The following is a 26,269-nucleotide window of genomic DNA, read 5'->3' on the forward strand; positions in this document are numbered from 1 at the left end:
TGTAACAACAGAGGACAGATGGATGTAGCGGGTACCTAGGCTGTGGGATAGGAGCAGAGGTGATCAGTCCTAGAAAAAGGCCTACAGCTTTTTGGATTCAACAATAATGCAGAATCTGCTGTCTAGTTGTAGTAGGAAGAGCTGGTAAAGTCTAAACTAGTGTGTGTTAATTGAGCTTAACCACACAGATTCTTCATCTTGTGACCTCCTTGTTACAAGATAGTCTCTCTAATCACTCATCCACCCTGTTCGCCCTTCTACCCGGAGCTCCAACCATGGCTGGCTCACCGCTAGTTTCCCAAACGAGCCCTGACAGCCAGTGTCATATTTCATTCCTCACGGACGTTGCCCCTCAACAGAGAGGACACTCATGCAGGGCATTCTTACAGTCAGGGGCTGCTCCCCCAGATATTGGCATCTCTAATATTTGCTGCCGCTCTACCCTCTGATCTTGTGTTAGCTAATCTGTGAGGAGGACATAAGGACTGGGTAAAGAAAACAGAAAAAAAACATTCTTCAGAATTTTTGAAAGACGAAGTATACAACCTGCCTACCAGGCCTGATCCTTGGTCATCCACTGTAAAAATGTCTTTTTTTGAGCAGTTTCTGTAGACAACAATACATTCCAGGCAAAAACTTGTTGCATGTTCCCAAAAAGCCGTCAAGGGACGTTTATGTGTTTCTGTGTTAACAGGGTTATGACATTTAACCTGCTGTTTGTGGTTTTACACCCTTAATTGGCAAACAAAATTGCACACAACTGGCCTGCTGACATATTCTGGATGATGTTAGGTCAGCTATATGTAACCAGCTGAGTCCTGCCACTGTATTTTAGTAAAGTGCTAATATTTGGCTGGATTTTTATGGGTTTTGCAGTTTAAAAACAATATAATGTACTACTGTAATGAATTACATTTTTTATTGAAGCACAACAAAGAGCAAATGAGGAAAGTGATGCAAAACATTAATGAAGCTACATTGTACAACCCTTTAGATTAAACCTGGAGAATTCTACACGCAAATATTAGCCTTCAGATTGTAGTGGACTACAGTATTGCTGGAGAGATCGAAAAGCTGCTCGAGTCTTTGCTGGTTTCTTACATGTTTGAAGGTCTTGAAAAAGCATTGGCGGGATTTTGCCTTTCAATGTGAGGTTATTTTATGTCACTTCAAAACCAGAACTTATTTTAGGACTTAATGGTAGTCTGAACGATGCAGCTGGAGCAGCAGTGCTTACATGTGAGGCTGGTCTGATTTTTCGGACTGGGAACAAACCACTAATGAGCCTTAGCTTTTTACCGAATAGGCTGGGGACCTCTTGTTAGCCTAGCGTAGTAGCTAAGCTACTTAGTGCTGAGCCTTTATGATTTCCAGATGTGCAAGCTAAACAGCTCAATTGTTTTCTCCTCATCCTTTTGCAAACAGCCAACTGACTGCAGTTGGAGGCTAATACACTGAGTGAAGTGTGCTAGAGGACTGAATGAAGCTCATTGTTAGAGTATTGTTAGAACATACCAACTCTATTGGGTTTCTCGAGGTTTTTTGAACATGTTTTCTCTTTTGTGTTTTTTTTTCTTCTTTTTTAGTTCATCCATTAAGGGAAAAGATTGGATGGTAATGTAGTGGAAATAAAGTCCCCAAGGATTCGGGGTAAATTGCTTCTCTGGGTTTGAAGCTTCTTAAGTAAACCAGAACATCTCTTCACTGTGTTAGCGTGCACACGCTTGAGTGCGTCTGCTTGTCAGGGTCGTATTTTGGATGAATGGAAACCCCCTAGTTCATAGAAGCATCACACAGAGGAGCTCTGTGAAGCCAGTGTGAAACATAAAAACAGATGGAAGACATGATTACGGCGATAGCACATTTCGTTCCTTGTGAGTCTTGTTTTTAACTAGTCTGCTGGAACAAGGGGCAGCTGACTGCGTGTAGTGGACGTCCTGGCCAGCATCCAGGAAGGGGTTTTACTGTGACCGCTGCCGAATGTGTCTGAAGAGAGGCTTAAAAGCATATCTAACATCCTCTCTCTCACACATGCCACAGAGAGACGATGGAAAAATATGCAGGATGAAATCATCAGACTCTGCAAACCCACTTTGGCTTCACATAACTCAGTTTTACCCTAGAAGCAGGTATTTGAATTAATTAGTTAATCAGCAATTTTAATAATTTGTTAATTGCTTTCACGCCAAATCAAAAGGACCCTCTGGTTCTTGTTCTTGAATATGAAGATTTGTTACTTTACTACATAATTTATGCCATTGGCAAGACAAAACAACTGGTTTTGTCTTTTTTATGTCTCATTTTAACGTCTTCTTTCACTGTTTTGACATTTTGGAGTACATAATTTAATGAATAATGCCTTACATGTCCGCCTCAGGATGCCTGGTAGCTACTTTGTAATTCTAATCACATTTTCCTTCTCTGTGTGTCAATTAATGCATTACAATAATACCTGAAAAGCTGATAATGCCAAAGAAATTGCACCATTATGGTCATTGGCTTTGTTAGATTTCCTATGTTTTCACATCTTTCATACATTTAAATGTCTGTGAAATGACAGCTCAACTCTAATGATTCAGAATAATAAGACACTCAAGTCAACCAAATATAATTTGACAAAACGTTTACTGGAACTGACGTTTTGTTTGTCGCTTGCAGCTGTTTGTAGGTGTCTCTAATCTCAGTTTATTGCATTCTTGGAATATCAGGTAGCAGCAGAAACCAAGAGTTTTGTTATTTTACACATTTAGCACAACATCATCAATGAATCATAACTGTTATTGTTATAATTCCCAACACAGAGACAGAATTCATAACAGGAACATTGTGCACATTTTTTAACGTTTCAGAAAAGTGAGGGGTCTTGAGTCGCAGTTTAGAGTTGCAGCTGTAATCGCAGCTGTAGCATTTTTAGTTAGTAAACATGTGATTGGTTTCCTCAGGTCAGAAATATTTTGGGGGGGTCTTTCACTATAGCTTATTTGGTTGAGCAGGTGAACCATATGCTGTAAGACCATTTCAGAAGTCCAGGTCTGCCCAAGGCTTTTTGTTCTGTCTCTCCCTAACCTGCTCTCTCTCCAAGCTTTCTTAACCACTCCTTAGTGTCCTATCATAATAAAGGCTAAAAAGTGTTATGTACAGCAGCGGTCCCCAACCCCCGGGCCTCGGACTGGTGCCGGTCCGTGAGTCGTTTGGTACCGGGCTGCGAGAGTTGAGGCTCAGGTGTGAAATGTATGGTTTTCAGGGTTTTTATCAGTTTTCAACGTTATTTTGTTATCGTTTTTATCGTTAACTCGGTTTTCCTGGGTCTTTTCACGTGTGTTATGAATAAATCTTCTTTGTTTTCGGTACCGGTACTAGTTTTATTTTGTTGTATTTATCCGCGATACCTTACAGGCCGGTCCGTGAAAATATTGTCGGGCATAAACCAGTCCGTGGCGCAATAACGGTTGGGGACCGCTGATGTACAGTTCATTATTGTCCTGGAAGTCTTGTACTACCTTAAGTCTTTCCCCCATAATGGCATTTGACAATCTCTCCTGTACCCTTAATGGCAAGTTTTGAGACCTCAGTAAAAATTAAAAGACGGGGTTTGACAACCATTAGATTCGTTTCCAAGGTAACTCCATAGGGAGAGACCGGCCTCAATAACTTCCTAGTCATTTTGTCCTATAAGCAGCCCTGAAATATGACAGATATTGGTCAGATCAGAAAAGTTGTTCAAGGTTACATGACTCCTGGAAGGCTTTAAAGGGGTATAGAGTTAATGCAGCCTTAGTTGTGTTTATTTGTTCTCCCCACCAAAGACAGGAATAACCTATTAGGAGGTCATGTAGGGGATCACTTAGGAAATGTCTCCAATAGCAGTCATTTACATATATTGTTTTTCCAATTGTAGACAAAGTCAAAATCAGTAACAGATAATGAAAGCATTAGAGCCACAATGACTAAATAAAGTAAAAATTTTCTGATGTTTGTAGGCAAGAAATTGACTATATATGACATGACAGATCAATTAATAGTGAAGCTGTAGGCTCTAGTGCAACACTTAGGCTACGTTCACACCCCAGGCGAAAGCGCATCAAATCTGACTTTTTTGACCCTATGCGACCCATATCCGATCATGGTATGACAGTGTGAACGGCACAAATCCGATATTTTCAAATCCGATCTGGGTCACTTTCGTATGTGGTACTGAATCCGATACATATCCGATGTTTTAGAAAGCGACTGCTGTTTGAACGGTCATGTCGCATTAAATCTGTCTTTTACGTCACTGACACAAGACAGAAGCCAATTATCAGCTCCGGAGAAGCGCCCGATACGACATCGCGAACGCTTCCTGGCCATCGGTGAAACTGCTGGGAAGACAACGTTGGAGAAACGTTAACATTTTATTTGTACTGCATAATCTGCAGATTCTGACAGAAATCTGTAACTATCCTTTGAAGCACCGCTCCTCTCTAAAACAGCAATAAGGATCATTATTAGGTTATCTACATTATTATGTAAATAACAAAATAACTTAAAGAAAAAATTGGGAAACGTAAAGTTTGAAGTCTTTATATTAAGGGCCATCAGTCAAACAATATTGTTTGCTCTGGGTCTAAACAGAGCGCGTTGTGTGTGAAGTCTTCTTTTGCGCATGCGGGCCGCTTTGAGCGTTCACACTAGAGCGTGTTTGCTGTCGCATTTTAGTTGTAGTGTGAACAAGCAGACGAAAAAATCGGATTTGATCAAAAAATCGGAATTGAGCATTAAGACCTGCAGTGTGAACGTAGCCTTATTCACATGTATCCTCCAACCTGGACTTTCTCTATTGATTTGAATTGTTGACAGGGGCCTATTGCTCCACTGGGACCATCAAGGCCCTTCCCACTCACCAGGGCAACCCCTGCCATGGAAACCAGCCCCTCAAAGGAATGACCCTCTTTGAGTGTGTAGCCCCTCTGTGCGTCTCTGCCTCGACTTGTAAAAAAAAAAAGATACAGACAGAAGCCTAGAAAAAAGCCTTTCTGTCCTTTTTATCACAGCATAATGTTCCCTTTCCTCGCTGTTCCTTTCTTTTCCTCCACACACCTTCAACTGGATCTGGGAATCCGCTGATTGGTCTACAAGCAGTACCATCAATAAAATTAAGAATATCTGCTTGTTTGTTTGTTTTTTTGTATTGTAATTCCTCATAATTCCAGCTAATCTTGAACTTTGAATGGCCCAGCTGCATTGAGTTGTCCCCAAGGTGCCGTCTACTGAAGGTGGGATGGGGAGACTTCACTACTTCGGGTCACCTCATTAAATCAAACAACATAAATCTCTACAGAAAAAGGAGACTTAAGCTTTATTTAGGAGCGTCAACAGATGTTTGCGAATGCCCCCCCCTCGCGGGAAGGAGACTGTTGTTTTCCACCACAATGAGCTGGGTGACATTTTTTTTTCTTAAGGAGAGATTTGTATTCCTGGGTGCCATTGACTCAGTGTGCCTGCTGACAGTATCTGGTGATAAACGGGCAATAAACTGGAGAATCGGAGCCGCATGCTTTCACATGGCACGTCTGCAGTGCTTGAAACTTGTAGCTAAGAACATAGAAAAAGAAGAAGGCAGAAGGTTTTGGGGAAATTCAGCATTTGTACATGATGCAACTGGCTGCAAAGGTTTTCCATATTTCCAATCCTTTTATTTATTATTTGAGTCATACTTATATAGTTTGCCTTCTACATCATATATAGCCCCTGTTTTCTTGTAAAACTTACATTCACTGTGTTTTTTTAAGGTTTTATAGCAAATCCATTCAGGTTCTGGGTCTATTGGGAGCAGCAAACCTGTCTTCTGTGTTTTACCTCTGCATCTAAACTGCCTGCCATTTTTTCAGGCAGAGGCCTGAGAGGTAGTATTTTACTATGTTACTGAAGCTTAGGGGGGAAATCCCGCTGTGCATGGAGTCGGTATAGATTGCACAATGTTTTTAGACATATCTGCTTTTCTTCTACCATTTCTTTTCGTTTCTGTTGTGCCAAAATGACTTTCAGTAGGCTTACCTTGCCGTGAAGCTTAAACGCTTTATTACAAATAGAGCTCATTGATGATACCAGCATGTTTTCCCTCAGACCAAGTCCAAACAGCACAGGCGTGAACTTCAAAAGCAGCTTTACGTGGGATGTGTCCTGATGTTATCTCTTTTTTTACCATGTCTACGGCAGCTTTGAGCTCGATCGCCATCTCTGGCTTTGTTTTTGTATTGCGCATCCTTCTGATTCTGCACCCAGAAATTGTTATAGGAAGCCCGCAGTAAAAATATTTTGAGGAAGACAACGTAATTAGCTGCTTCTCTGTGTAAATCCACCAGCTTTCCATCGGTTCCTTTGTCTGCGCACCACGGGTCTCCAATTATTGATTTTGTCCTTCCAGAGCTCGTCTTTTTCTCAGCTCACCTATCCCCTGCGGGGATGCAGGAGGAGGAGGAGTAGCGGTGTGGGGGGGGGACCCCTGTGGATCTTCATGCCCACATTCAGATGCTAATCCTCCGCCATCTGCTTTCTACCATGATGATGCCTTACTGTCCAAGAGAAAAACCACAAGCTTGATGTGTCCTCAGGGGCTGCCAGGCTGATTGCCTCCCTTTCACCCTAATCTAGGCGCAGCATTATAAACCCCCCACCCCCCACCCCGTTTCTCCCCACATGGGGATCATCTATAGAGATCCCTGTGTGCAGATTCTGTGCAGGGCCATTGGACCCTAGGATAAAAGACCTCATTTTCTGCGTTACCCCTGGTAAGTTCAATCAAAGAGCCTTCCAGCCTGATGAGTTAATCACCACCGGTGCGCCGTCGCGGCCCGCTTAGAGCTGCTGGTCTTTTAGCCGATCAAATGAAGCAGATGTGATTTACACGTAAGTTTAGAGCGCCTCAAGTTTAGCTCCCACTTGTTTGAGTGGGAACAGTTCTCCGGCTTGGTGCTGTGTGTGGGACTGTGCTTGGATTTTGCATCTCCAGGATGACATAATAGAGTGTATTTTGGCACTCGCAGCTGGAAGTTCCTCCTTGTGATTGTAGCCTGTGTTTAGAAGGCAATTCTGTGTTCAACATTATATGGCCATCTATTTTTGCATGAACCAACTCCCCATCCGGAACTAAGCCAAAACGCATTTGCTCAGAAGGCAGATAGTGAAACGACTTAGCCATGTTGTCCCACTGTAATGCACACTAACAATGGGTGGTGCAGTTCAATAAAAGCCGTTGAACCCCAGATAAAAATAAAAAATGTAAATAAGCGATGATTGAAAGCATTGCTGCCCTGATAACTGCTGTGATAAACGCCTCTGAAAGTACACACAGAGTACCCTGCCCCTCTCATGCCTCCCCCAGCCTGAGATCAGATGAAAACTGAACTAGCCAATACAAACAGGAAAGTAAACCCTTCAGATCGTTGACGCACAACGTCCTGGTTCCACCAGCCTTTATCTGTCGTATTCCCACCACAAATTCAGCACAGCTCTGTGCTTTTCAAACTGGGGGAGACGCGGAGTGCATTTTTACTTTATTTTAGCTCGTATGTTCTCAGGCCCAGCTATTTCCTGTGCTGGGTGGCATCCCATCAAAAGACATGTGAACCAGTTGTGCTGGGAACCACAAAGCTGGAGATACAAGACGCTTTAATCTGCATCCACATCTGTGTAATGAAAACACAACACCCGGTCTGGCTAATGCTGCCCTGCATCATTCTGTCTGCACGTGGCAGTGCTGATTGTGTGTGTGTGAATTCCAGCCACTGTGGGTGTGGGTATGCATATGTGTGTGTCTAGCTGTGCAAAGCCAAAGTGACACTCAGTCAGCTGCATTGGAGACGATGTCACTCTGCTGCAGAGCCGGCGATTGCGGCGCTCTGAATGCTGATGATGCACTGACACGAGTGCTCGGTGTCTCTTTCTGACAGATGGACTCACCTGCAGAAGATTGTATCATCACTTTTGTTGCAAATAAATAATAAATTAACTCAGCTGTTGCACAGCATTGTGTGCGACTCAGGAGTTCAAGCTTAGCGTGTGATTTCTGTCATGGTGTTACTGTTTCTTGTTGTTCTTATTCTTTATTTGGTACATACACTTAAATTGAAACTCATTTAGATCATTTTTAAACAAAAAATAGGAAATCACCATTTTGAATGAAAATATTTGATGATGAAATATTTTAAATATAACTATAGACTATTGGCTTAATAATTCTAGTCTTCAGTTGGGAGACCTATATGCATGTACAGATATCACCTATATGCATATTTAGGGGGGGTTCACACCTGTGACATTTAGTCAGTTTAAATTGTGTGCGGTTCAAGTCCAACCTAACACCTGGTGTAAGTTGCAAGTTTGAGCTAACGTATCCTTTGCATTCTGGGATCCAACAAGGCACCATAGATGTTCAAGGGTAAGCATGGGTTAGCAACTATCTGAGAAATCTAAATTCTCCATGTTCTCAAAATATTTATATAAAAGTATTTAATTGTGCTCCTTCCTCAAACATCTGGTCAGTAAACAGACAGAACATACTGTTTCGATTGGAGTTCGCTTGGATTTTACTGTGTGAAAAGAAACAAAACAGCAGGAAAGTCTACAAGTTTGCAAACTTGTCAACTGACTTCAACCGAAGTAAACGAACAATAGGTGTGGTAAATAAATTGTATTGTTACTGTAGTTTGTGTTCAGTTGTGTTTAAAACAGAAGCATCGTTGACAACTGGTAAATCTTTACCTCGCAGTTGTTTTCATGATATTTTCATTTCTTTTTTGTTATCGGATTTCTTGGGAATGACTCAGGCCTTTTCATTATGACCTTGGCTATAAGCGAGAATTCAAAAGTACTGGGTTAATAGGATCAGCTTCCTTCAAAAAGATAAAGCACCATCATTTTAACACCGTCTGTAAGTTCATAGAGTACCAAGCTTTTATTTCCCAACACATCACCTCTCTGTCAATAAGAGCACCACCGCCGTCCTTGGGTCTTCCTTATTCATTTGACTTTGTTCCCCAATGGAGCCGTAGCCATAGTGACTCATCTCAGTGTCATGGAAACAAAGTACTATCTTTGCAGTAATAACGGCAGCCTCCTGAACCCCACACAAACACGGAGCCCACACAGCGTCCCCAGCTGTGCACTAGAATAATGTCTAGATTAAACTGTGGAGCCTTTGCTTGAATCAAATTTAGTACCATAACCTATTGTCTGATCAATGTAAGAGACCGGTCAACTCAATTTTCAGTATTTTTGAAGGGTCATTCAGAACTCTTGATTGAGTCTTGGATTTGACTTCAGATGTAACCCTGACAGATACACCCTCACTGGGCATGAACTAGACCACTTTTCACGTTCTGTTATTCGACACTTTCGCAAATCAGAGTCTACAGAGACCGCAGAAGTAATCAGAGAGACATATCCTGAGCCACGGCCGGCTCCAAGCATGCAAATGTCAAGTAAAGTTAATGGTGAATGACCTCAGCCTTGAGCCCCTTAAGTGCAGGAAGTCATTATTGGCTTCCCACCCTGCTGGTGTATTATACCTGTGCTCTTTTATCTTAATAACTCTATCTTCAGTATTCACTCCATCCTATTTTGTTAATGGAAACTCATAACTGATTCCCATTCAACAACATCCCCACCCCCCAACTCATCTGGCTGCTTCTCCAGCCTCAAGGGGCTGAACATGTTACCACCTCCCCCTGCTTCTCCTCTCACTCTAACCACAATATTGCTTGTATCACTTACACTAATAGTGTGCACTTAGAGGACCTCAAGGTGAAAGGCTTTGCTGCGATGCTTCCCGATGACAGGAAATGCGCACGGGGAGCACAAATTTGACTACTCATGTTTGCTATTAAAATGCAGTTTTAAAGAGAACCCGTTTGAGTTGGTTGTCATCCAGTCCATGTCAACATCGATGCCGTTGATGTTGACAGAGTGGAAGTGCCTGCAGTGTAAGGTTAAGCTCCCTGGCTGCTTTTACTTTACATGCTGCACAGTTTCAGGTGTACTACATCAATCAATCACAATATTAAAACCAGGTGAAGGCTTGCTCGTGTTTTCAGTTTCACCGCAACTGTGACTGTCGCCGAGTCCTGAGCACAGAGTGGAAGTGAAGCATAGGAAAGCTCACTGCTATGAGTTAGACATCAATGTTATGCACTTTGTTGCTGTCGATAAAACGTGCCAACATTGATGAAATGATTCGATAATCCTGCAGGCATACGATTCTGGAACCTCTTTTCGAATCACACCCCAACTAAACCCTTGCATATCTTCTCATTTAATAGCACACGCTTTTCCAGACTTTCTCATATGAATACACTGGCATTGGTGCTTACATTGGTGGGGGACTCTAAGGGCTGATCATCTTTAAACTACAGCAGCGACATTGTGCAAAGTTTGCAAAGTCAGTTGGAGAGACGTGACCTCCCTGCCCGACTCCATGTACTCCCACTGCAAGTGGCATGCGTGACTCTGTTTAAATGACAACAATAAGGACTCGTCTCATGAAAACAAAGACGTGTTATCCTTTTGGGAGTGACAAAAAAAAAGGAAAAAAGAGAAAGAGGAGTGTTATAAAAAAAAGGAAAGTTTGTGGTGAGTGGAGTAGATAAAAATGATTAAATAAAATGCTCAATAATTAAATGCTGCGCATACCGGCTTAAATATAGGGGAAGAGATATTTGAATAGCTTCCACAAGTTTTCTGTCTGCAGGCTGTGACATGACAGTCGAGTGGGGAGTTAGTAAATTGGGATATGAGGGGACAATTTCTTAGCAGAGCTAGCAGGCTTCAAAGAGCATAGAAGCTAGCAGTTAACACTTTGGACAGTATTACATAAGTGGGCGTGTTGTTGATGTCACATTATTTATGATTTAATGGTGATATATGCTGGTTGCAGAGGTTTTGCTCAGCGTCCTAGCAGACTAGAATTGCCACAGCCCAGAGAGCCAAAGGTTCAGGCTTCAGACTACTAGAAACGCTCAGTTTTGGGCCTTTTTTTTCTTACTCTTAGCTCTTTGTGATGTCATAGAGACCAGACAGCCTTTATGTGGTCATCCCAGGCACATAAGCCCCAACCAGCTGCTGTTTAGGAGGAGCAGACAATCACAAGACAGTGTTCCTAAAGGGGCAGAAGCTAAGTTGGATTTTTTTCTTTTTATTTATTATTTTTAATGCGCAAAAAGAAAAAAACTGCCAAACAAACCTATCGGGTACATCATATATCATTAATGTTATTTAGTGTATACGGGTTTCTTCTGGATCTCAGACTAAAGGCCAACTTTTCCATTTCATAGATGACATGAACACTGTCCATCTGTTATTTTTTGTTTTTTGTAACTGTATTTTTGCTAATATTATTACTCTTTTGGCTATTAACAGTATTTAATACTAATACCAGTCCTCTGTTTTTAACCACGTCTTCTTTATAAAAGCAGAAATAAAAAGCTTCAGTGGGACTTGGAATTTTGGATCTTGATATTTTACTCAGTTTCAGACAAATTCTTTCCCAGAATAACTTTATTTTGGAACATGACCAAAATATATATCAGCTTCCAGGTTTCCGCACTGGTTCCAACATGTTTCCAACCAGCTTGTTCAACTCAGGGTGCACTGAGTGGTTGCACCAAAGTCCAATAAATGATTATTTTGAACCGTAAATCATACAAAACCACTCTATTAGAGTACCAGAATAAAAATATGGAGCTGTAAATAAGCATAGTGCTTTTTAAGCAAAAGAAGCACAAAAGAACCATCAGTAATGTGGATGCTAATTTGTAGTAAAATATGAGTTTTAGGGTTTTTTTGATGCAAAAATAAATTCAGAATTACATTCACTTGAAATAGTAACCAGTTTTCATACCATACAGATATACATAAAAACAACCAGCTGCTGGGAACAATGGGAAAGCTGCATCCGCAACACTAAAATGGAACAGAGTGGTTTTCAAAATGGTCTGTTTTATAGTAAATGGGTTAAAACATGCAAAACCACATGTATGGCCCCACGGCAGACGCCAGGATTTACTCTCAATAAAAATAGATGTCGAAACATAACACATTGTTATTCATTTATCATGAGGGTGTTGCTTGCATTTCCCCCCCATACAGTACAGCCAAAAAATCAACATCATCTCAATTCCTGAGTCGCCTACCATGACTCATTCTTGTTGTGGGGGATGGGAGGAGGGAGGCTTGGACGCTTTACTGACAGGGCGGTTTCCCTGCGCACGGCCTGAATGACAGAGTTGCCCCATAAGACGTGACAGCTGTTGACACCAACTCCGAGATGTGTTTCCACGTGTTTGTCATTTATTGGTGTTAACCATGGCTGCGTGTTTGCATGTCAGGCGGCTGACCTGCCAGCCCAGGATATGGGCTGTGTTTTTTCTCTCGCCCAGAACGTATTTTTATGTTTTTCAGCAAGTAGTATTTTGCACGTGTGAGTGTTCATTTGCTATATTTGAATGCACACGGTATATCATTGGACCTTGCGTCCATGCTAAGTGTGTGGATGTTTTTGTGCTGTGACATCCTCCTCCACTGCAGTAAAAGCCCTGTGCAGCTGGCCCCCTCCGCCCTGCCTGATGACTTCCAGAAACTTCCGCTCTTCACTCAGTCTCAGTGACACATGTGTCCTCTCTCCTCCAAGCCTGGACGCCACAGCAGCTCTGCAGGGCTTATCGTCTCTCCCTCATACTTCTCTCTGAAGAAACAAGCCAACATCTGGACTTAAATATAATTCAGTCCACCAAAAGCCTTGCTAATAGTCATTCCTGAATCGATTATTGGTGTACTTAATTTTATGTGTTTGTGCTTAATCTGCCTTATTATTCTTGCTCAGCACTCAACTGCAACTTGTTCAGGAAGTCATTTGGTACGTTGTCCAAACAACTGTGCGACCTCTGCTGCTCATTTGCTCTTGCTTATTTGCATATAAACCATGAAAAAAGAAGAGCTCACTCTTTCTCTGCCAGTAGCTTAGTGCTGTCCTGTGCTGTTGGAGCTTCAGGACTCTAAACCTCAGCGTCTGACCACTGGTGCCCAGATCTGAGCGCTCCCTGCGTAGGTGCTAATTTAGAACAGATGGCATGTGGAAGCCAAGGTTTAGATCTCCCCTGAGCAGTAAAAGGCTCTGAAATGGGGACATCCCTGCTACAAATTACCTCTGTCTACTTTTCTTTGCTAGTAATCTGCCCCTGAAATGATCCACAGAGAGTTTGCATTATTAGTAAAAGACTCAAGGCATATGCAGAGCAACAAAGGGAAGCAACAGTGGAAGTTACTTTTCCCTCTTTTGGCACGTTTGATTCATTGTGCCACCCTCATTTCCATTTAGTTTGCCTTTGCTGTGCGCGCTTTAAGTCTTGTGCAAAATCTCTGACCTTTGTTCTGTTTGCTTGATTATTTGCTTGCTTTGCTGCATTCAGACACCCTGCAGGTAAAGCAGAAGAGAGAGACGGCTTCAGTTGGAAAATGAGCACCTGAGGCCGATGTTCTCCAAGAGACGTTTGGAGCTTTGAGGTAGCACAGTTGCTGTGACAGGCAGTTTAGTTCTTTAAGGTGCAGTTTGTAGCATTTCTCCGAGCGCTTTTTAATTGCCAATGTGCCAAACCCAAAAAAGATTAGACTTTCACGGATCGACTGATTTCTGTGAGGCATGTCACTCAAGTGGAATTTGTTGCAAAATCAAAAAGATGTGACATTTATGCTTGCTCGTAAGCATTTTGCCTAAATGCCATTCTTCCCCTACAGCATTGCTAATAACAGCATGCAGCAGTATTGGCTCGATACAAGATGGCTCTAGCCAGTGTGATATCAATTATTTGTCAGTCGAGTCCTGAAGTCAGTTATCTCAGGGTTTAGAAACAGGACGGCAAACCAAAGCATAGATAAACAATGTTGTATGAATGTGTGTGTGTGTGACTGGAAGAATGAAACTTGCAGTAAGAAAGCCTTTTGAGTGCTCAACAGTCATCTGTCCAATATGAGTAGCAGTGGATTCACTTTTTTCTAATCAAAAGAAGGGCCATCATTTATCAAATTAACTCCTGAAACTGACCTCAAACTAGCGACTGATCCCCCAAAGTCATCAGCAAAGGGTTGGGAAAGCAGTGAAGCTTCCCCGTCATTAGCTTAAAATGCAGGTTTAAGGCACTTCCACATTGGCTAATGCTAATGTTAGCAAACAACCAGCTCCTACCACATCACAGAAAGACGAAAAACGAAAACTGATCTGGTTTCTGACAGGATTGGCTAGAAAGCCAGCCAAGGTTAGCCAGCTGCTTCTACATTCCATAGTCACTTATTTGCCTGTGTTTCCAGATAAGCTATGGGCTCAGTCAAACAGACATAGAAAACTGTTGGTGACCATCTGGCAACCACCGTTTGCAAGGAGACCAAACAGATGGCGAGTAGTCACTGGAGGTTGTGGCCTTCCGCTACAAGTGGTCACAAAGCAGCATACGATTCTGCACTAAAAATTTTGGGATTGCTTTCCAGGTCGAACAGTCACCAGTAGTTTCATGGAAGATGCCAGTTTGTCTCTAAATAATTACAAACTAATGATATTGAAACCATGAAAAGTGCAACGCAAACTAGAAACAAAGAACATTCTCTTTCAAATCAATCTGTTGCAACATCAAGGCACAGCTTTTAATTTAAAGATGAACATTCATGCTACTACTGCACATTCACCCAATGTATATACTATATATATATATAATGTTCTTCCTCTACACCCCCCCACCCCCATTTTTTTGCACATGTCGAGGAGCGTGTCAGGCTACATTTCACTGTGTGTTATACTTGTATAACTATGCATGTGACAAATAAAGAACCTTGAACCTTGAACCTTGAACCTTCATCGTTTTCGGGCTACAGCACATGTTTTCGAGTTTCACTTCAGCTTGGATGATGAATAGCATCAAAGAAGTTGCCTTTATACAATACAGGAAACTGCGACAATGTGCAATCAAAGATATTCTGAGAATGTTCTCGGTGTAACACTGAATACCTCTTTGTGACAAGTTTCACGGTAGCTACTAACTGTAACCTCAAGAAATCACTTGCCAGCCAGTCGGGTAATACGCACAAAGGTTGCTGGGTGTCGCTGGCCAGGCTCCATACCTAATACTCACCAGAAGAAGAAGAATTCCTATAATTTCTAATCTTTATAATCTCTTCTGCTATTTGCACATTCTTTACTGTAAATTCCTAAGTTAATTTGTAAATTTTGTAGTAAACTAACTTGTAAATATTGTAAAACTTTTCTTCTGTCATTTAATGGTCGGGCATTGTACAGCTACAAGCATTTCACCCCCATGTCATACTGTGTATGGTTGTGTGTGTGTGACAAATAAAATTTGAATTTGAATTTGAAGAAATCCAGATTTACCTCCTGAAGCCATTCTGGCTATTGTTAGCATGCACAAGGTTTACTCTCTTTATAACAGTGTATGATTTATATAAAGTCAATTAAATATCTTTGGGTTCGGCTGTTCTGGTCAGACAAAAAATTAATTGGTAAAGTCAAACCCTGCCTCCTTCAGTCCTCACGCTGAAGCATCCTTGGGCAAGATATTGAATCCGGACTTGCCCCTGATGCCTCCATCAGAGTGTGAGAGAGTGTGTGACTTAGGCTGAGAGCTTAGGCATAGATCAAAGCACTATACAATTAAGGTGAATGAGACTTGTAGTATAAAGTGCTTTAAGTTTTCAGCTGAGTAGAAAGGAGCTACAGTCCATAACAGTCCATTTACCATCTCAAGCTTGGAAATAAATGTGATTGGCTCTTCTTTTAAAAATGCACAGTTTTCCTATACTTTATTTTTTGCCCTTTTTTCAGCCTTTTCTGCCTAGTGAAGTTTTACAAGGGGAATATAGAGAGCATGTTGTGATTTTTCCATGGGGTAATACAGGATCTTGTACAGTAGCCTGTGTTAGAGTTCAGCCCAGGGTGTAGGAACTACTTCAAAGCCTTCGGCTACACCCTGTGGTTAGTGTAAAGCCAGGCACATGCAAGCTAGAGTGTTCGCACAAACCTTGCAGACAGTTAATATATACAGCATTTATTGTAAGGCAGGCACACGCCCTCAGACAGGCACAAATTTATTTAAGTCCATAAAAACACTTGACTGCGTGTAACCCCTAAATTCCCCCCACAGTCTTAGCATCAGCCTCCTTCACCCACCCCTCCACTTCCTCTCTTTTCTTTCTCCTCAAATCACGTCTCTGTTTTAAACTGGCCTCTCTGAGGCATATTTCACATTTGAGGCATTTCCTGTGCTCTGCTCATATCTGAGAGGAATGACAGTCCGAGAGTAGCGCACTCAGGCCATCTTTAGCCTGCCAGTGTGTGTGTGTGCATGTATTATGTGAATGATGGAACAATATATACCCCCCTGAGGCCTTCCTGCTGGGTGGTAAAGGGAAAAATCCATCACACTCGATATGTTATCCTGTGGTGGTCCAACTGTTGCACAGGACTGGACATTCCCACGCACTCACTGTAAGTTACAGGACACATTTTGAGGTTTTTGTTATGAATGGCAAGCCAGTCATTGAGATGGTCTGACGCTCTCTTTTGGCAAATGGACCGCCTGCTATTTACTCTTGGCAGCGGCAAACAAGTACGGCTGCACTTTGACAAGCCACTCAGGCTTTTATGCTCTCAAGAGCTTTTCACCAACCTTCTTGCAATTGTGCCTTTTGAATAATGATAGGGTGACTGTGTCAATATAATAAACAGTTTCCTAAGACATTAATGGATCACAGTTCATCTGGTGTGTGGATGTAAAAGGAGTATGGCACCCTCTTTGTGGAGGAAGATATGTTCTACTGTTTGTCAAGGGGAAAAATAATCTGCTTTCATGCCAACCATTAAAGCATTTAGCTTGTTAGACTGAATAACTGATGTTGCAGAGCATGAAACAGGCATTCAGGAAGTAACCATCCATTAGACAGGTCCTCTGGGAACGACATGCCTTCGTTTATTCATGTTTTGTTCCTCCTAGCTTTCACATTATATTAGCAACTCTGGGACGATAGTCAGTCTTTGGTTCATAATGATTTTTATAATTGGCTCTGACAAGTCAATATGTTTTATTTTCACCCTCATATTGGCTCAATAAGGCCTGGTCTTCACTGTTGGTCATTTTTTATGTTTTATTTTATTATTTAAGGCAGATGTGAAAGGGGATTGATTTTGCTTATCACCAGCTCTTTCTATTTTTGGACCCTAATAGAGTCGCAATTCAAAAGAATCCTTATTTATCTTATTCCTTGATGCTTCGGGTCACATTTTAACTCCCTGCCACCTTCCTTAAACAATTCGGTCACAACAGAGTAAAAATAGGACGCCAACCTCCTCACGACTTGGAAAAAAATCAGTGATGGCTGGGTGATTGGATGTGACTTTTTTGCATTTGGCAGCCAACTGCAAGTAGTTGCAGCCACCAACTGGCTGGTCAGAGAGTGAACATTCAACACCCTCAACCTCTGGGGTATCACTTTCACAGGGCGAATGCATAGATCACCTGGCGAGAGGCAACCAGTGTCCAGACAGCTGTGGTCTGAATTGGACTGGTCTAATTTATAAATGCAGACAAATTGCCAGCATGCTGCAATTAATCTGAGTCAGTCAGTTCAGATGAGTACAGCTTGTCTGTGACCCATCTCTTTGGAATAAAGAAACAAGACTCCCAAGCCCCTTTTTGAATTTGCAGATAAATTGGCATCCTGCAGCAACTATGTCACTATTTATAGTCACTATTTTTAGTATTTCTGGTTAAAATCTATGAGTTTGTGGCTGGACTCTGAATGTAAGAAGTTAATGTGAATATCTTTGCATATAAACAACAACAGACTTTTGTTTTTCACTGTTTCATCACAGTTCATCACTGTAATATCACAAACAGATTGCATGTAACTGCCACTGTGACTACATCCAATCACAAACTGATTAGCAGACTGTGTCCATCCTATTTATCACCGTCTCCATACAATAATGCATGAAGACACTGGTTTCCCTTTGTGTCACAGATTCAAAGTAGAAAACACTGTCTGCATCCTGAGCTTTTGACTCACAGAGATTAATTTGTTTTATTAATTAATTCATTGTCTTAAAAACTCATGTGGTTATTTGGGTATTTGAGTATCCGCTATCTGCAGTATATAAGGAAAAGCAAACATTTGTTTGACTGTGATAGTTTCTTGTATTTATGTGCTTGACTCTTCTCATGATAATAAAGTATCTACTTTATAGTAGCAGCTAAAAAAAGACCACAAAAGAACAGTTTTCTGAGACATTCTGCTCCTACAGCGAGTTGAGACCGTACTAGAGCTATTAAAATCACTGAAACTACGAAAATGTTCCTGCAGGTCAGAAAGCAATATATGACTACATAGAAGCATAGATGGTGACAGAAGTAGCTTTTAGGCAGTCAAGGCTTAAATTCAACAGAAGGACAAGATTTTTTTTCTTTTTTTCCCTTAAAGTGTTGACTGGTGTCTGGTGTACTTCACTGCAGAGTTTAGACTAAGCGAATAAGGTGGGGAGCAAACGTCAAGCTCCTCAAGGAGACCTGAACAGGGCATTGGAATTTGAGATTGAAGTTTTAAAGGTTTAAACAGCTGAATTGAACATTTTGCTGATCTGTGGCTTTTAAGTGTAGAGTTACCTTTGCTGATGACTGAAGCTGTCATTGTAAGCTTAACCATGTTATTATGTTTCCTAGGCTGACTGGAAAGTCCACAAAGCATGCTGATAGAGACCTGAATTTGTGCTGAATTTTAGAAAACCCCTTTTTTAAGTTTAATTTTTTACTCATACTGTACTTTCCTACTCTCACTAACTGGTAAGAGTTGTGATGGAAATGATCTGCGTCTCAAGGGACTCCAGGCTTACCCTTAGATACAGCAAAAGAAGGCCACCCAGGAAAGGTAGTTTGGTATCTGACTAGGCTGGGTCCTCAACACTTTCCGAGTGATTTTTTTCAATGTATGTCCAAACACTAAGAGAATGGGGAAGACCAAGGACATGCTATGATTATGTCTCTCGACTGGCTAGGGAGCTTGGTGGAAAACTATTGCTGGGAAGAGGGAAGTCTTAGCATTTGTACTAACACTGATGCCCCTCCATATCAGGCCCAGAGAAATGGCAGAACATGGATGGATGGTGTGAACCAGCAACAGAGTAACCTAAAAATCTTAACTGAAGTGCAGATAGTTGGAATCTGAAATTAGGATGTTACCAGACATGAATATAAAGCAAGGAACATTTGTGAGCTATAGGATTGTGCAGAATAATTGTCTTTGTGGTAAATCAGTGGATGTCTAATGACTTCTTATGCTGTCTGCAGCGCACACGGCTCGGATAAGATGTCACGCAGTGGTGTTTGTGTGAGTCACGCTGTTGTGTCTATATACAGAAGGCTCTTAAGGGATGGAGCGGATCAGCTCATATGTTTGGTCTGAACAGAGTCACCTTTGACCTCTTAACATCAAAGCGTCCTAGAGCAAACATCAATAAGTGAATGCCTTGGCAGAAACATAGGAGAGAAAATTTTTGTCCAATAGGCAAATTTGAAGCAGAGTGAGACTCAAAACCAGAGAAACCTTTGAGCAAGTTAATCAAATTGATATTGTATTAAAGGAGAGACTTTAATGTAATAATCATAATTATCCTCAGTGGACGAAGTTGCTGGTGATCTCTGGGACGGATGACTTCCTGCTAACCATTAAACAGACAGTTAAATCAGCAGGGATTTGAGTAATTAGATTTCCACGGTCTTAAATCAAATTTACTACTTGTTTAAAGCAAACAACAAAACAAGCAGATGCCGCTGTGTTTCCCTCTATTTCGAGCTAAATGGAGCAGTTGTTGTTGTTTGAATTGGACGTCAGCCTCATGCTGGAAAGAGATTGCTCCCGCCGTCCTGCTGATGCTAGCGGTGATCCAATCCTCAGCCATTACTGTGCCAGCACAGGCGATTATTAGGTCCACGTCTGGGTGAAAGTATTAGCGTGGAGTTAACATGGTAAGAGGAAACAAGGAAACATATGAATGCAACCTTTATGTTTTTTTATAAAGCAGGCCAAAATACTAAAAAGACTTGGACTCTTAGATTGGGCTTGAGGGTTTTAGCATTGTTGTGTCTGCTATGATTAGTTATTGACTGAAGACTTACCTGATCATCTTCCAGAGCCAGGCAGGCTATAAAAGAGTCTCTAAATCATTATCACTGCTCTCTTATTGAAATAAATTCTTTCACTCTGAAGTTCCCCTCCTGATTGAGGAATTTGCACTCTTTTACCCAGTGTGACTCTCTTGGTGATAAGAGTTCGTCTCTACTGGGATTTTACTTAAGTATTTCCACTATTTCATTTTTAACTCTTCTATTCCCATTCATTCTAGAGGAAATTTTTATCAATGAATAAATAATGCTGTTTGTATAAATTTTGTAAGAACAAATAACAGAACAAGTGTCAACTGCCTCCATAGACCTTATAAAACATATTGTAGATGTAGATTCATTTTATCTCAAGGCCACCAGATGGCGATAGCTGTGGCTGTAAAAAAGATAAATTAATAAAAATGGTCAAACGACTTTTTGTCTTGACCTCTCTAAACACTATCCTGCTGAGTTTATAGGTGCACTCCCTCATTTTGGATCATATTCAGTAATTTACATCTTTATCGTACTAGTTTATACGTTTCAAAATAGAGGATTAACTGTAGTATCAAACCATATGCTCACTTGCTAATAAAGCGTCAGTCATTAGTCAGTGAACGTGCAGGTTTGTGTTGAAGCAAAGCTGAAAAGCCTTTACAAATACCTTGGAGTGTGTGGGTTTGTTACATTTTTTTGTAAGTAATGTTGATGACTTTGAGGTTTGAGCTCTTGCTTGGACAAAGAGCTTTGAGACTGTTGTTTGATTTTTTTTTTTTTACAAACCAGTCCTTACAGTAGATGCTTGTTGGAACCACTTGCAATTTCATGGGTGTAAAATCGCAGTTTCAGGACTCCTGATTAATAAAATAACATTTTCCAAACTGACCCATGTAGCTGCTATGCCACCTCTTTCCAACGTTTCCGGACAGTGAAACAACCAATCACAGGAGATTATAGCCTCGCCTTGATGGATGTAATCTGTCTGACCAAGTTGCATCAGACATCTTAGCTGTTGCATTACACAGCTTTATAGATGTGCCGTAATAAAAAATTTCTCTGCCTCTTTAAGCTGCCATTTGTTATCCTGATTCATCTCATAACCTTTAAAATGTCAGAAAACATCGATGGAACATCTAAACCTAAGATTAGCTTTCCACATTCCCTTTATCTCGCACTTGTTTGACCTTATTTTCCCAAAGCACTCGCTGTAATCTTTAATCGATATCTGCATTCATATTAACTCCTCTCAGCACTCTCATAAGCTACAGCAGTCCGAGTTATACAAAATAAAATGGAGCCGCAATCACAGCCCTAATGACACTGAAGCACCGAGGCTGCCATCGCTGCTGTTTTGTCCTCGAAGCACCTGCAGTAAATTTGCTCGCTCAGCCAAACGTAATTTGTGCTAGTGCTGCATTTTGTTTTTCCTCATGCTTTCAGAAGATGAGTTGTCATCTTTTGGGTATCTTATGATGGTACTCAGGCAAGTCTGTATATATATCAGTTCCAGTAATAGTCAGCAGCTGGTTGCTATCCTGGAGAAGCAGATGATGCTGAATTAGTTCACACTGCAGTGATTTGCTTTAGAACCTCCCTCAAGTGCTAATCCATCCCTGTCTGTGTATGTGTGCGTTCAGCTTCCAATCTGGCAGGTGTTTGCTTTAAAGGCAAGAGTTAGAGACTCGATCAGAGAAGGTACATCTTGAAATTACATTATTTAAAAGACTTTTCTTCCAGCCTTATTCTTGTGATGATTTGGGTGTTGTCCAGGGATATCCAGCAGCTCTTCATACAGGACCAAATCATCCACGCCTAGCTGAAGGAGCCCGGGGTGATTGCACAGAAGTCACGGTGATCAGTTCGGCCAAGCCAGATCATGATGACTTGGCTCTGTCCCAGTCTTACAGAAGAAGAAGAAGAAGGTGTACTTTATTGGTCCCCGTGGGGAAAATCCCTCTCTGCATTTAACCCATTCACTCAGTGAAGCAGTGGGCAGCCACTGGGCACCCGGGGAGCAGTGTGTAGGGACGGTACCTTGCTCAGGGGTACCTCAGGGTAGCCGTTCAGGGGAATCAAACCCCCGACCTTCCGATCATGGGGCCACCACTCTACCTACTGAGCTATCCCTGCCCTTACAGAAGCCAAACACAACCTTCATTGACCAACCTGTGCTTCCAACAGTGCAGTGAGATCGACATAATGTTGGATCAGTCTGCAGATTTGAGGTCTGTTTGCACTGATTTGTTTTACCAACCACGTGTGCGGCTTAAACACAGGGTGAACAACATGACGAGTGATCTGCCTGTCGCTGTGTCTTGTTGACAGTTCGGCTGTGGCATATTGGCGTTAGCGCAACCGACATCTGCTTTCTGGGAGATTAGATGTTACCGGACTGTGCTAGCTGGCTCTGCAGCTTCGGTCCAGGCTTGGTCTCTAATCGGTGCTGGCACGACCTCCTTAAAGGCTGGAGGCGTTGACAGGGACATCTGAGCCTCCCTCCCCCAATCTTTCATTCCTTCTGTTCGTCTCTCCATCCATCCAGTTTTCTCCTTATCTCTTCCGTCTCTCTGGACTTCAGACTCTGACGGATCTGCTTTGTTGCTCGGCTCATGATGAGCACCGAACCCTCCCGAAGAGGTGAAATCTGAATATGAGCTCATATTTTAATTTGACACTGAGATTATTTTTCAGCTGTCATTTTAAATGTCTCATTTGTTTTCTTTAAACTTGATCCAGACCTCGATGCTGACAGGTTGATTATAGCCTCATGCTGATGGCTCTTTCTGCTTGTGGTCGACCGATATTGGTTTTTCAATTACCAAGAGAAAATCTTCAGAGAGCAGGGTGGCCAGTATGTATTGCTGATATCATAATTTTTCACATTGGAGACTAAGAGAGGATGTGGAAGGAGCACAGCCTCTAACTTCTAAAGTGGTTTTGGAAACCGTAATGACTCTGTCCTTTGTGATTCAGCTTCACATCAACCTCACTGGCCTCCAAGGTTTGGCGATCATGTCAGGGAGTGTCTCTTGACATCAATGTGGTTGTACTGGTTTTACTTTAATGGCTTAATTTATTGGCTCCTTAAAGGGCAGGTCCTTTAAAAATGCTTATGTTCAGAATAAAGACCATCAACTTTTTATAGCATTTTTTTTTGGTCATCTTATAGAAACTGTAAACTTGTACATTTTAGATTTTATATTGCAAAGTCAAGACCCTGTATCAAAGATGGACTGTTTACTGTAAGCTTAGCTCAGGCTTGGTCTCCACAAACTCCAGATCATTAGACAGTAAATGCTCCTATATTTGCTAGCAAGTTGCTAACGTTATCGTCTGCGATTAGAAGCAATGGATGTGCGGTTGGATATTATGAGAACAAGTCTTTAGTCTTTGAATGCGCTCCCATGATTACTAGCTAAAGACTCGGTCACGCTATAGTAAAAATGGGGCAGCAACCTCCTTGCAACTGGTGGCTACCTCGTTATTAAACTGAATATTTTGCTATCAGAAACCAGCAACCGCCTGGCTGCCCAGAGTTAAACCACTCTTGGCCTCTGGGCAACCACTTTGGATGGATGGTGATTGCACAGATTACCTTGAGGAAGGCAACAATCACAGTCTGATTCAAAGTGACTGCAGTCGCTCTCACACTGATGAAGGTTCACACATAATTGCCACGTAATTTATGAACACAGGCTGTCACGTTGTTGCAGTCAGTCTGAGTTTGTCTACGCAGGTGAGCGTTACTCGTCTTTGACACTCAATTCAACTGGTTGGCAACTGGTTGTATTTGGGTTATGTTCCTTTATTAAAGGCTGAATAGCAAGGCTGTCATTTTGTACTTAAACTGCTGCACTGCAGCAAGTCTGTAACTATTTGTCTGTCACAGCGAGTGAGAAGAGCCATGTGGAAAAGGAAAAAGAGGATCCAAGTGCAGGCAGTCGTGAAGGTGTGAAGGTGATTTATTGAACACAAAAATATGGAGAGGCAAACGGCAAAATGGAGAACTAAACTATACTGGGACAACTAAACTACAGAGCAAGAACAAGAACACGAACCTGAACATAAAGGAAGGAAGGAAGGAAGGAAGGAAGACGATGGTACATGATGATGACAACAGGGAACACACGGATGAAACATGGTGGATACGCAGACGGACCAGCAACTACAAAGACAGAGGACACAAACTTAAATACACACAGAGAAACACAGGGGAATTACACACAGGTGGTGGACACAGCTGGGAATAATCAACAAGACGAGACAGAGGTAAAACTGAACACACTCACATGAGACGCAGACCTTCACAATAAAACAGGAAACGAGAACACTACACCAAGACGCAGACCTGACACTGAGAGACAGACAGAGAATGACACATGGAACCTGAACTAAACTAAACGTGAGATACAACCGAGAACAAATCCTTAACACAAATAAACAGAAACATGAAACTCTAATAATAAACATCATAATCATTAACACAAGAGAACAATCCCTGATGCAAAATTAAACCAAAACATAAACTCAAAATACTGGGTCAAACTGACCCAGAACCGTGACATTGTCAAGGAATTCCTAAATTTCTGTTTCAAATCTACGAGGTTCTGGCTGCACTCAGGTCAGGGAATAAGCATCACTCCCTAGCAACCAGGGGTTGTCCAGGGGTTGCCAACCAGTCTCTAGGTGTGTGTGGTTGAGGCTAATTCCTAATTATGACGCATATCAGAGTCACGTTATAAATGGGAAGTCATTGGTTCTTTTTGCGGTGACCTGAGTGAGACAAATTCTGACCAAGAAAAAAATCTGAACCTGTCGTTTGTTTCATTAAATCCACTCACCCTTCCAATTATTCAAATTTGCACTCACTCAGGCTTTTAGCCACTCCAGCGCTCGGCTCATAATCCCTGTATTTATTAACATCTTTGACATCTCTAGTAGCTCACGTGATGGATTACTGGCCCGAGACCATTGTTAGCCTCTGCACTCTAAATATATTTCATTTCATGTGGTTTGAGGTCGGAGGCCTGGTGAAACCGGGCTGTGTGTGCTTCTGCTCTGCTGGTCCGGCCTCTGCAGTCTACAGACATCCCCCCCCTCACCCTCCGGTTCCCCTTCGCTGTCTTTGTTTCGGTGCTGCTGCTGCTGCACTTGGCCATGCCTGCAAATGAGCACCAGGACAGAGCAATTATTCACCACAGGGGCAAACCCTGCACCCCTCCTTTGTACATACGATACACACACACACACACACACACACACACACACACACACACACACACACACACACACACACACACACACACACACACACACACACACACACACACACACACACAGATACTGTCATGTTAAAATGTTTCATGCATTTGTAATGTGTAGGGCTGAGATAAACAGGGAAGAGAATGAAACACACTTCTGGAAATTTCTTGGATGGAGATGGTCTTTTATGTTGGAACTTAATTCCCTCTGGGGGTTTGATGAGCTTCATATCCCTTTCAAAGATGAATTAATGTAGCCCTGACACACACACATTTCTTGTGTACATCTCCACCCTCCCCTTTTCTCCACCCAACCCCAATGTAATGCAGACACTGGCTTGTCTGCAGCACTATCTGTATGTGTGTGTGTGTGCGTGCTGGTGAAGGGGAGATCTTTGTGAGGCAGTGTGCCGGTCCTCTGTGTGTGTGGATGAGAGGGAGTGCGTAATCTGCAGCGGCGTGCTCGCCAGCTCCGCTTGCTGACAAAAAGGCATCTCTTCGTCTGCGTGGCGCTGCCCCTCTGACTCCTGCTCTCTCCTCTTCTCACCTCTTCATCTCTTTTCTTTTTCCTCTCTCTTTCTCTGCAGAAGCCGCTGCCTTGCCCCCTCCCCCTTGTGTCCTCTTTGCAGACAAAAAGCTGGAATAACTGCCCCACCAGGTAAGATGCTGTGTATTATATTATATAGTCCCTTTCTAGCTGCTTTTACAGCTACAAATATGATGTGCATGCTCAGTATTATACAGGCTGGGGGAAAAAAGGAAAATTCTCAAGAGAAAAAGTGCCGGCTTTCTTTCTTTCTTCTTCTCCTCTTCCTTGTCTGA

The 26,269-nt window shown here is 42.0% G+C and overlaps 1 protein-coding gene across 1 annotated transcript in view; it reads left to right on the plus strand.

The window, feature by feature from the left end:
- Nucleotides 1-26,269, plus strand: part of LOC113015603 (uncharacterized) — a 79,760-nt gene that overhangs the window by 5,298 nt on the left and 48,193 nt on the right. The window contains exon 2 of the mRNA XM_080297098.1: nucleotides 26,035-26,105. The gene's annotated coding sequence lies outside the window, so the exon portion shown is untranslated. The remainder of the gene's footprint in view (nucleotides 1-26,034; nucleotides 26,106-26,269) is intronic.

This window comes from Astatotilapia calliptera, chromosome 23, assembly GCF_964374335.1.
Source record: "Astatotilapia calliptera chromosome 23, fAstCal68.1, whole genome shotgun sequence".
Taxonomy (NCBI): Eukaryota; Metazoa; Chordata; class Actinopteri; order Cichliformes; family Cichlidae; genus Astatotilapia; species Astatotilapia calliptera.